The sequence below is a fragment of the Cnephaeus nilssonii genome, assembly GCF_951640355.1.
Source record: "Cnephaeus nilssonii genome assembly, chromosome: 13".
NCBI classification, from domain to species: domain Eukaryota; kingdom Metazoa; phylum Chordata; class Mammalia; order Chiroptera; family Vespertilionidae; genus Cnephaeus; species Cnephaeus nilssonii.
Genome location: NC_137084.1, coordinates 80,091,121 through 80,104,170, shown reverse-complemented (window position 1 = coordinate 80,104,170; position 13,050 = coordinate 80,091,121). Strand labels below are relative to the sequence as shown.

Below are 13,050 nucleotides of genomic sequence, written 5' to 3'. Positions count from 1 at the left end.
GTCCCATCATTGTGTTTTAAGCAGATAACTTGTTTTCTAGTTTTGCAGGTATACAGATGGAGAGAGATTTTGCTCCAGAATGGATTATACCCAGAGTCTAACCCATACCTGATTTAGGACTTTTTATATTGATGATATTTAGATAAGATTTTAGACTCAGAATTGTTGCTGGAATGGTTTAAGACTTTTGTGAGTATTTTGCATGTGGGAAGGTTGTGAATTTTGGAGGATTGAAGGGAACACTGTAGGGTTTAAATAGTGTTCCCCAAGAAGCTATGTTGAAGTCCTAACCACTGACACCTATGCATGTGACCTTATGTTGAAATAGGGTCTTTGTAGATGTAATCAAATTAAAATGAAATCTTTAGGGTGAACCCTAATCCAATATGACTGGTATTCTTATAAGAAGAGGACAATACCATGTGAAGACAGAGACTTGCCGAGAGGAGGTGGCCATATAACGATAGAGGCAGAGATTGGAGTGATACAGCACCAAGCCGAGGGACACCAAGGATTGTTGGACAATGCCGGAAGCTAAGAAATCGAGGAAGAATTCTCCTCTCTGGGCTTCAGAGGGAGCATGGCCTTGCTGACGCCTTGATTTCAAACTTATAGTCTCTAAAACTGAGACAATAAATTCCTGTTGTGGTACCACCCAGTTGTGGTACTTTAAGTGTTAGAGAAGCCCTAGAAAACCAATACAGCATCTTTTCAATTAATAGAAATATTTAATTTTGATATTGTCAAATTAATCAATGTTTTTGCCTTATGGTTTTTGCTAATTGGGCTTTATTTATAAAGTTCATCCCGGCCCAAGATCATAAGGGGAGTTTTATTCATTTTTTAAATTAGGTTTAGTATTTTACCTTTCAATTTTAGGTATTTAATCTACTTGGAGGCCATCCTTCTATATGGTAATTTTTTGGCAAACCATTAACTAAATAAATTATCCCTTTCTCACTAATTTGTGGTGCCATCTTTATAATGTATCCAGTTCCTATACACACATCTATTTTTGTATTTTCTCTTCTGTTCCACTGGATTTGTATGTCTTGAGTCAGAACCAAACTTTATAAAATTATATAGCTCTGTTGTATGTCCCAATATCTAATACAGCAAATCACCATTCTTTGTTCTTTTTAAAAATTGATTTAGCTATTTGCAGACCTTGAATATTCATTTTTGTATGTATTAATTTTGGAATCAATTTGTAAACTTTCTAAAAAAAGTCTGATAGAATTCTGATTGGACTTGAATTGAATTTGAAGATGATGGAGTTTCACTGAATTCTCTACAAATCTGCAGTTAGATCTAGATGGGGATTAAATTCAATCTATATATCTATACCTATTTGCATCTACCTGTCTATCTATATTGATAGATGTGCATACACATTTTGTACTTTATAAGTGGGTTATGTTCTTACTTCAAGAGGAACATAATGCAAATGCCTGGTTGACTCTCCTTTATTGGTTTTAGTAGCCATTGATGAGCAATAGCTAAATCAATTAATCCATTAGGAATTGCAATAAGGTGATATTTTAATTTAATGCATTTTTATTGATTTTATTGATTGCTACCCCTTTTTTCTTTTATTATTTTCTTCTTTGTGTTTCCTCTGTAACCATTTTTCCAAATTCTGATTCAAATACTTAGCTCATTTTTTTCTGACTTTTGTTTTCTGATAAATATAGTTAAAGTCACTAATTTTCCGTAAGTCTTACTTTAGACGTGTGCCATAAATTTTGACATGTAGTGCTTTTATTGTCATTTAGTTCTAAGGAATTTGTAACTTTCCCTATGGTTTCCTCTTTAATACAAGTGCTTTAAGTAGCTTGGATATTCAGTTTCTATACATTTGGGATTAATAAAAACCTGTCTTTTTGTTATCAATTTCTATTTTGTTTACAGTATTTAGAAATGGTTGAATCATCACCCTTTGTAGCCTAGTTCATAGTAGGCTTTTAAAAAAGATTTTAATTTTTTAATAAGTTAAAATAAGCTTTTACATAATCCTATATAATAAAAGGGTAATTAATATGCAAATAGACTGAACAGTGGAATGACCGGTCGCTATGACACGCACTGACCACCAGGGGGCAGATGCTCAATGCAGGAGCTACCCCCTGGTGGTCAGTGCGCTCCCACAGCGGGGAGCGCCGCTCAGCCAGAAGCCAGGCTCACAGCTCACGGCTGGCGAGCGCAGTGGCGGTGGTGGGAGCCTCTCCCGCCTCTGTGGCAGCTCTAAGCTGTCAGTTGGACATCCCCTGAGGGCTCCCGGACTGTGAGAGGGCACAGGCTGGGCTGAAGGCCCCCCCCCCAAGTGCACAAATCTCGTGCACCGGGTCTCTAGTATTACATAACACATGGAGGGAGAGAAAGAGTACGAAGCTGAAGGTCTGTGGGACACCATGATTCCAGGGAGGATGCAGGATGCTGCTTCTCTGGGTGAGGAGCACAGACTCTGCCACCCACTGTGGCACCTGGGTGGTTTCAGATGGGGTCCAAGATGCACCTTTCCTCAGAGTGGATCAGCATCTTCAGTCTCCAGAACAGAGACCAAAACCGAGTTTCTGGGAGGAAGTTCAGGGCTGAAGATGGGCAGGAGCTCAGAATGGAAGCCCTGCTCCTGAAGGTACAGCAGCCAGTCCAGTAGAATCAGTGTCTCCACCAGTGGGGCCAGCAATAGGGCCAGGCTGAAGAAAGCTACCACACTGGTCTCCTGGGCCTGGTGGGCCTACAGAGCAGCCAGATTCAGTGGCAGCTGGGGATCCAGCCCCACCTGCTATGGCCCCCGCTGCACATAGTCTTCGATCTTGAGCTCATGGACCCTGGGGATCCCCGAATGCCTGGCCAATGGAGCTTGGGCTGGACATGCCGGATGACCGTCTCTGGTGCTGCCAGGTAGCAGTGGGTTTGGATGCCAGGGCCTGCTTTCTATAGCCTCTCGGCACTTCCTCTAGGGCATGGCGGGCCCCTCCCGCAGCCTGTAGGACAGTTCATAGCCAGGCAGCGCAGCCACCCACTGACTCAGTGGGTAGCCACCAGGGTCACTCAACTTCATGTAGTAGCAGCCCACTGAGGCCAGAGCCACCACCTCAGAGCAGGAGGAGAAATGCTTCAGCAAGGTGACACTCAGGTTCCCGCAGGCATGGAGGCCTGTCAGCAGCAAGCAGGCCTCACCCCGAGGTGAGGTCTCCAGCGGAAACAGAACCTCCTCACACAGGGTCCTGGGGTCTGCCCACTGAACCACATGGTGTGGGGAGCAGTGAGAGTGAATTTGTACCACCTGTGGGTTCCTCTTCTCCTCTTTCCAGAGCGTGCAGGAGCTCCTGGCCCAGGTGCTGGGCTCTCTCCACCAGTCTCTGATCCCCTTCGATACTCTTCACCTTCAGCCTTAGCGCCAGAGACATGAAGCGGAGGAGATGGCCCTGGCCTGAGCCTTCATGCACAACCTGGGTGCAGCCTGTGCAGTCACTCAGCCTTTTCACCAGCTCTCCCAGCTGCTGGATCTCATGCTACTTCTTGGGCCTGACGTGTTTTCCGAAACGTCAGGCCCAACTTGGAGCTTTAAGTCAGCAGCTCTGGCTGGGGTTCTCCCGAAACTCTGAGGGGGTGTCGGTAAAGGCCAAGGTGTAGGCTGTGGACTTCAGGGCCAGCAGGGTGAGTGGCCACACTGACCTGTACCTGACCATGTCCCCTTCCCCAGGCATCCCCAGCAGCCATGTGGCCAGCTGTGGTGGGTTCAGTCCATCCAATGCTTCCCACCGTGAGCAAGGGAGTGTGCCCCACAGGTTGTCTGTAAGAAATTCGATGATGTAGGCATCCAGGATGGAACGGTAGAGACAGGACACAGGTGAGATCCATAGCTAGCTGCCTCCTCTCCTCCGGAGAGAGGCCCCGGGGGAAACGCCTGGCATCGGGTCCAGTCGGTGGTGCCTGGAGGGAGAACACGGTGAGGAGGGAAGCAGGATCAGCACCACGTGGATCCAGGACCCTGGCTGGGCTCAGCTCTGCAGGCGGGACGAGAAGAAAGCACTCTGCCTTGGCCCAAGATGCTCCATAGTAGGTTTTTAAAAAATGTCCCCAGGTGAGCTAACAATAATAAACACTCCTCATGCTTTGGTTGTAAATCCTTATTCTATCTTAGTTCAAGGTATCAATTGTATGATTCAGATCTACTTGCTTATTTTGTCTTCTTAATATGTAAATCTCTGAGAGGGTATGTGAAATTACTTCAGTATAGTTTTTGATGTATCTCTATCCCCCCATAATATTAGTTGTTGCTTGATAATCTTTGAGTTTCTGTTATTAAACACACATATATTCATTATCCCATGGTCCTTGGGTCTTCCTGATCTATTGTTCTTTACAGTTTATAACATTCTTCTTTGTCCCTTGTAGTTTTCTTTTTGGCCTGGCCTAAAAATAAAACTGTGGTTTATTTTTCCATGGAACATCTTTTCTGTTTGTATTGTTAGGTAGTCAACGAAAACCCAAAATATCAGTGTCCCAAACAAGGTAGAAGTTTATTTCATTAAAGTCCTGAAGAAGCCTAGGGTTGGTGCTGCTTAAATATGATAGTTTATTTCTTCTTTTTTTTGTTAATCCTCATCCAAGGATATTTTTTCCATTGATTTTTTAGAGAGAGTGGAGGGGAGGAAGGGTAGGGGGGTGCGGAGAGAGAGAGAGAGAGAGAGAGAGAGAGAGAGAGAGAGAGAGAAAGAGAAATATTGATGTGAGAGAGACACATTGATCAGTTGCCCCCTGCACATGTCCTGACCAACCAGGGTAGGGCATCAAACCTGCAACCAAGGTACGTGCCCTTGACGGGGAATCGAACCCTCGACCCTTTAGTATGTAGGCTGATGCTCTAACCATTGAGGAACACCAGCCAGAGCAGGTTTTTTTTCTTCTTAATTCAACATAGCCAGACAAGAGCTGCTATGGCAGCTTCGTAAAGTTCTTAGGGATCTAGTGTCCTTCCACCTTATCCTTCCACAATCCCTAACTTACACCTCTTGTCCTCATGATTTGGTAAGAAGGAAAGAGGAAGAGAAAGGAGAAGAGCATGCCCCTTTCTTTAAGAATGTTTTCTGGAAGTTGAACAGATCATTACCATTTACATTCCATGGTTGGGACTTCATCCCAGGCCACTCCTACAGCAAGGGAGGTTAGGAAATGTAGTCTTTATTCCAGGAAGCCACATGTTTAGCCAAAAATTGTTGTATCATATTGAAGAAGGGAAGAATGAATGTAATTGGCACTTATCCATCTATGCCATATGATCTTTTTATTTTTCAATTTTCTGTAGATTTTGCTTTTTTTCAATTGAAATTTTTATGGAGATAATTGTAGATTCATATCCTATCTAATAATAGAGTAATATGCAAATTAACCATCACTCCACGACAAATGGCAGCCCCCATAGCCAGAAGATGGCGGCGCCCAGTCATCTCAGCCCCGCTGCTGGAGTGTCTGGCCTGTCTGACCAACAAACAGAGGCCGGAGAGCAGGGCATGGCGGCTTCCTAAGCACGGCAGCAGGGAAGCCCCAGGCCCTGCAGACAGAGCCCGGAGAGCAGGGCTTGGAGGCTTCTGCGGAAGTGGGGAAGCCCCAGGCCCTGCAAACAGAGCTGGGACAGCAGGGCATGTTGGCTTCCTAAGCGTGGCAGCGGGGAAGCCCCAGGCCCTGCAAACAGAGCCCAGAGAGCAGGACATGGGGAGTGGGCCTAAGCCATCAGTAGGACATCCCCTGAGAGCTCCTGGATTGTAGAGGGTGCAGGTTGGGCTGAGGGACCCCTGTGCATGAATTTCACGCACCGGGCCTCTAGTGTATTATAAAAAACTAGAGGCCCAGTGCACGAAATTCGTGCATGGGTAGGGTCCCAAGCCTGGCCAGCAATCAGGGACGATCTGTGGGGTGACCAGTGGGGCAATCAGGGGGCCCCTGCTGGCACCCGCCTTGGCCAGCCTGGCGCCGCCCGCTTGCTGGCCCTCCTTCCTGCTGCAGCTGCAGCCGGTCACCTGCCTCTGTGGGGCAACTGGTGGGGTGATCAGGGGAGGGGGGCAGTACCAGCCTGCTCGTCGGCTGACCCTGTCCCCTGATTGCCCCGCCACCACCAGTTGCCTCCCTCTGTGGGGTGACCGGTGGGGCAATCGGGGGTGGGGGGGCCCGCTGGCACCCGCCTTGGCTGGCTTGGGGCCTGCGGGCTGGGGCAGCTCCTGCATTGAGTGTCTGCCCCCTGATGGTCAGTGTGCATCATAGTGACCGGTCTTTCTGCCAGTCATTCCGCTGTTTGATTGATTTGCATATTAGGCTTTTATTATATAGGATAATATGGAGAGATCCTATATACACTTTAACCAGTTTCCCCTATTGGTAACATTTTGCAAAACTATCTTATACTATCACAACCAACATATTGACATCGATGCAATCCACCAATCTTACTCCTTATTCAGATTTCTTTAGTTTTACTCATACTTATTTGTGTCTCTGTGTGTGCATGCATGCGTGTGAGCATGCAGTTCATTCTTTGTGTATGGGGAGAGAGAGAGAGAGAGGAAGAGAGAGAGAGAGAGAGAGAGAGAGAGAGAGAGAGAGAAACAGAGAGAGAGAGAGAGGAAGAGAAACATCAATGTGAGTTCTTTACAAATGTTTAGTTATTTACAAATCCATCATGTATGCAGGTTTGTGCATCCATGACCACAGTCAAGATGCTGAAGAGTTCTATCACCTTGTTGCCCTTCTGTAACCACATCTATCTCCACTCTCCCTCCCCCGGCATCCCTCATCCCTGCAACTGCTAAGCTGTCACTGAAAACATGTTATGTAAATGAATCATATATATGTAAATATTTTGGGATTGACTTTTTTCACTTTGTATAATTTCCTGGAGATTTACCCAAGCTGTTGCTGTATTCATGGTTCATTGCTGAGCACTGTTTCATGATATGTGTGCACTGAGTTTGTTTAACCACCCATCTATTTAAGGACAGCTGAATGGATTCCAGTGTTTGGCTATGACAATAAAAGCTGCTATGACCACTCATGCACATGTTTTTGTGTGAACATAAATTTTTATTTCTCTGGACTAAATGCCCAAGAGTAGAATCTCAGGGTTGTATGCATGTTTAGTCTCATAGGAGATGGTTACATTCCCATCAGCCGCGTATGAGGGATCCACATCTTCGCCAGCACTTATGTTGCTCCGGTTTTTTATTTTAGTCATTATGAGTGGTGTACAGTGATATCTGATTGTGGTTTTAATTTGCATTTCTGTGATGGCTAATAATTCTGAACATGTTTTCATGTGAGTATTTACCATCTGTTGGCCTCTTTAGTGAATGTTTGTCCATGTCATTTGCCCACTTTCTAATCCTGCATGTGTGTGCGTGTGTGCACACGAGTGTATTTTCTGTTTTGGGAGTTCTTTACTTGTCATTTGTTGGATATGTGGTTTATAAATATTCCTCTGTCTGTAGCTTGTCTTTTCATGATCGTCACATGGACTTCCACAGAGAAAATGTTTTCATATTTAGGTAGTCCAATTTATCAAATTTTCCTTTTATGGACTGTGCTTTTGATATAAAATCTAAGAACTCTTTAACCTAGTCCCAGAACCAGGTGATTTTCTCCTACTTTTATTTTTTTCTAGAAGTGTTCTAGTTTTACACTGTAAATCCATTTTGAGTTAATTACTGTCTAAATTGTGAAGTTTAGTTCAAGGTTCACTTTTTGCTTATGGATGTCCAATTACTCCTGCATCGTTTGGTGAGAAAGCTATACTTCCTCCACTGAATTGTTTTTGCTCCTTTGTTAACCAGTTGAATATATTTGTGTCAGTCTATTCCTGGGTTATCTATTACGTTCCATTGATCTGTGTGTTTATCCTTCTGCCAATACCACTTTGTCTTGATTACTAGTAAGCTTCAATATCACACAGACTGATTTCTCCCACTTGATTCATCTTTGTCAAAATTGTTTTAGCTATTCAAGGCTGTGCTTTTCTGTATACAGTTTAGAATAAGATTGTTTACTGTGATGATTAATTTTATGTGTCACCTTGACTGGGCCACAGGGTACCCAGATATTTGATTAAACATTATTCTGGGTGTGTCTGTATTGTGGGTGTTTTGGATGAGATTAACATTTGAATTCCTAGACTGAGTAAAGCAGATTGGCTTTATCCAATCCATTTAAGGCTGACTAGAACAAGAAGACTGAGTGAGTGAGAATTGTTTTTCTCTCTGCTGGAGGGTCTCGAGTTGGGACATCAGTCTTCTCTTGTCTTTGGACTCAGACTCAGACTGGAGCTATACTATTGAATTTCCAGCTTTTTATTTTCTTTATTGATTTCAGAGAGGAAGGGAGAGGGAGAGAGAGATAGAAACATCAATGATGAGAGAGAATCATTGATCTGCTGCCTCCTGCATGCCACCTACTGGGGATCGAGCCCACAACCAGGCATGTGCCCTTGACCGAATTGAACCAGGGCCCCTTCAGTCCACAGGCCAACACTCTATCCACTGAGCCAAACCAGTTAGGGCTGAATTACCAATATTTCTAACTGAAGCTCTTAGGGCTTCCCAGCATCCACTCTCAAATTAATCTCTCTCTCTCTCTCTCTCTCTCTCTCTCTCTCTCTCTCTCACACACACACACACACACACACACACACACACACACACACACACACACTGGTTCTATGTTGGCATTTTGATGGGAATTGCATTAAACCTACAGATCAGTTTGGGGAGAATTGGTATCTTTAATATGTTGAATCTTCCAATCTATGAACATGGTATGTCTTTCCAGTTATTGGGTCTTATTTGATTTATTTCATCAGCATTTTGTCATTTTCAGGATATGTATCATGTGCATCTTTTGTTAAGTTTATACCTAAATATTTCATTTTCTTTGGATGATTGTAAATGGTTGTGCTTTTAATTTATATTTCTGCATGCTCATTGTTAGTGTATAGAAATGTGATTGATTTTTGTGTGTTTGATCTTTTATCCTGAAACCTTGCTGAACTCACTTATTAGTTCTAGGAATCTTTTTTCTATAGATACCTTGGGCTTTTCTTTATTTCTTTTACATCAGTGTGCTTTTTGCTTCTTTCTTGATCTTGCCTAATTGCAGTGGCTGGAAAATACAATATTATGATGAATAAGAGTAATGATAGTGGACATCTTTCCTTATTCCTTCTCTTAGGAGAAAAGCATCCAGTCATCCATTAGTGTGATGCCAGCTGAAGGTTCTTTGTAGATGCTCGTTATCAAGTTGAGGCAATTGCCTTCTATTTCTAAATTGCGAAGAATTTTTATAATAAATGGGTGTTGGCCTTAGTCAAATGCTTTTTCTGCATCAATTGATAGAACCAAATGATTTTTTCTTTGTTCGGTTATTGATATGGTGGACTACATTGATTTTTGATGTTGAACCAACCTTGTCATGAATATATTCCACTGTCATGATGTATAATTCTTTTTATACATTGTTGGATTCAGTTTGCCATTTTGTTGAGGATTTTTTTCATCTGAGTTCATGAGAGATACTGGTCTGTAGTTTTCCTTTGTTGTACTGTCTTTGTCTGGTTTTGTTATCGGGGCAATACTGGCATCATAAAATGAGTCAGAAATTTCCCCTCTTCTGTGTTTGGAAGACACTGTAAAAATGGTGTTAAATATTTACATGAATTCTCCAAATTTCAGGAGCTCAAATATCAGATGGTGTGATAATTTTGACCATCAAATATCTTACCTTATAATAGAGAAATATGCAAATTGACCGCACCTCCGCTATGCCCACGATTGGGCCGGCAGGAGGCTGGGGGTGGGACTCCAGGTGGCATATCAGCCGTTGAGAAGATCAAGATGGCGGTGCCCAGTGGCCGGGCCCATGCCGCCGCTCCCGGGGGTGCCTGGGGCTATAGGCACCCCGGGGGGTGTGGCCAGGCCCATGCCGCCGCTCCCCGGGGTGCCTGGGGCGATCAGCACCCGGGGGGCGTGGCCGGGCGATCGGCACCCGGGGGGACTTGGCCGGACCCATGCCGCCACTCCCCGGGGTGCCTGGGGCGATCAGCACCCCGGGGGGCGTGGCCGGGCGATCGGCACCCCGGGGGGGCGTGGCCGGACCCATGCCGCCGCTTCCCGGGGTGCCTGGGGCGATCAGCACCCCGGGGGGGCGTGGCCGGGTGATCGGCACCCGGGGGGCGTGGCCGGACCCATGCCGCCACTCCCCGGGGTGCCTGGGGCCATCGGCACCCCGGGGGGGCGTGGCCGGACCCATGCCGCCACTCCCTGGGGGTGCCTGGGGCGATCGACACCCGGGGGGCGTGGCCGGGCCCATGCCGCTGCTCCCGGGGGTTCCGGGGGTCGATCGGCCACCTGGGGGGGCTTGGCCGTGCCCATCCCGCCCCTCCCGCCACTCCCAGGGGTCCCAGGGGCCGAGGCTTTCCGGGCCTTGGGCACCAGCGGGGATCCTGCACCGATCGCAGGAAACCACTGGGGGTCGGCTCCTGTGATCGGTAGCAGGGACGCTGGGTGCGGCGAGCCCAAGGCCAGGAAAGCCTGGGGCGGAGGCTTTCCCGGCCTTGGGCACCAGTGGGCAGCCTGCAAGGATGGCAGGAAACCACTGGGGGTCGGCTCCTGCGATCCTTAGCAAGGATGTTGGGTGCCGCCGAGCCCAAGGCCACCGCCCGGGGCCAAGCCCCGACCCTGAAAAAGGCAGAAGGCGGTGGCCACAGCCAAGGCCTGGGTCCCTGGTGCCGGCAGAAAACTGGTGCAGGCAGCCAGGTGAATGAAGGTCTATTGCACGAATCTTCGTGCAAACGGGCTACTAGTGATTTATAAAACTCATGAGGAAAGAATAATCTTTTGTATGTACCAATATTTCTGGCCCCCCCATCCTTGTTCTTCCTTCCTTCCTGATAATCCAGGATTCTTTCTTTTGTAAATTTCTGTTTAATGACATTTCTTTAGTTAATCTCGAAGTGTGGGTCTGGAGTCTGGTAGCAACAAATTCGTTTTGTTTTCCTTTGTGTGAAATATATTTATTTTGCCTTCATCCCTGAAGAATACTTTCCCCTGGATATAGACTTCGCACTTGGTAGGTCATTTCTTTCAGCGCTAGACACCCCTCTGGCCTCCATGCTTTCACATGAAAAATCTGCTGTTAGTTGAATTGGTATTTCCATATGGGCAATGTGTCATTCCTCTCTGGCTGCTTTCAAGATTTTAAGTATGTCTTCGGTTTTCAGAAGTTTAATTATGAAGTTTCTTGGCATAAGTTTCGTTGAGTTTATTCTGTTTGGGGTATGCTCAGCTTCTTGAGTCTATGGGTTTGTAACTTTGGCCATACTTGTTTGAAGAGTTTTCAGCCATTATTATTATTACTTTTTTTTTGAATACTGTTTCAGCTGCACTCCCTTCCTCATCTTACTTTGGGACTCTGATTATGTGAATGTTAAATCTTTTGTATTACCCCTGAGGCTCTGTTCATTTTTTCAAATTATATTTCTCTCTGTTGTTCAGACTTGGTAAAATCTGTTATTTTGTCCTCAAGTTTACGGATTTTATCCTCCATCATCTCTACTATACTATTGAGCATATCCAGTGAGGTTTTAAAAACAAAATTTCTGTAATTGCATGGTTTTATTCTATAATGCCAATTGTTTCTTTTTATTTTCATCACTTCAATCTTTGCTAAAATTTTCTATTTTTTTCATTTGTTTCAAAAGAATTTGTAATTAATCATGGAAGCATTTTTATCATAGCTTCTTTAAAAAATGATCCTGTCAGATAATGCCAACATTTGATTCATCTTAGTGTTAGTATAGTTGATTGCCTTTTCTCATTTGAACTGTGATTTTTAAATCTTGGTATGGCAGGTGATTTTTGAACTGTTTCCTAGACATTGTATATGTTAGAGGATGCAGGCTTCTCTTTAAACTCTTTAAACTGAGCAGGTAGTCACCCTGTTTTTCAGCACACAGATCCTGGCCTACATTTGTGGGTGGTTATTGCAATGGAGTAAGGTTTTCAGGACCTTTCCTGGTTATTTTGGTCTGCTCAGTGCATCTGGTCCAGGCTCCTGATGCCTGAGGGGGTGGAAGGATTTCCCAGGCTGGACCCAGGATGCCTCTCAGTGGGGTTGGGGGAGCTCAGGCCAGCAGGAAAGAATTTCCCAGGCTGCTTATTATTGGGGTGACTCCCCACCCATCACCCTGCTGGTGGTGCTGCAGTGACCTGATGTTGTCAGAGGAACTCCTGTTTGATTGGGGGAAGGAATGAGCCTAGCAGGCTGCTCTCTCTTGCTGGTTGGAGTGTAGGTGATGGTGGGTCTGGGTACCTTCTTCTGTTGGACGGGAGACATAAGATGCCCTGCTGCTTGCTCCTCTGGTTTCGGGGCCACAAACCAGTTTGCCTTCTTGACTCATTTCAGTTTTCCTTTGGTTGCATCTGGCATCATTTCCAGAGTTTTAGTTGCATTTGGTGGGGGAGGAACAGAGAAATGGGTCTACACCATTTTATCCAGACGGGAAAGCTAAATTTTGTTTAAATATATCTGTTATAGAAAATATATTACTGCGTTTTGCTCTTTAAGAAAATTCACTGCATATATGATTCCTTATCCTTGTTATGATTTTTATTTATTTATTTTAATACTTCCTGCTATTTTATGTCATGTCTTTTTAATTTCCTACCCCTCCCTTTTATGCCTTTCATTAACTTGAGTAAGTTTTCTTTTCCTGGCTTCAAAGATGTTACTATTCCCCTCACAGAGGATTATGCATTCTGCCCTTTGTGGCGTAACTTGCAGCGTTTCCCTGTGAGCTGATTATACTTTTGACCTCATGAATGTAAGGAATGGCCTGAGATTTGCTTGACAAATAAATAAAAAAATCTGTCCATGATCTGAGCAGAAGCTTTAGCATCTTGTGGTTCCTCTATCGCACCTTTCTCTCAACCTGAGGCTGAGATAAGACCCACTTCCTCAGCTGGGGGCTGGGACGAGAAGGTGTGTAACACACACCTGCACTGG

The 13,050-nt window shown here is 45.1% G+C and overlaps 1 pseudogene across 1 annotated transcript; it reads right to left on the bottom strand.

Annotated features, from left to right (window-relative positions):
* Nucleotides 1-2,521: 2,521 nt before the first annotated feature.
* LOC307110219 (methyltransferase-like protein 25B) lies at nt 2,522-3,920 on the bottom strand (annotated as a pseudogene). Its single transcript has one exon. The product of its transcript is annotated as a methyltransferase-like protein 25B (transcript).
* Nucleotides 3,921-13,050: the final 9,130 nt, after the last annotated feature.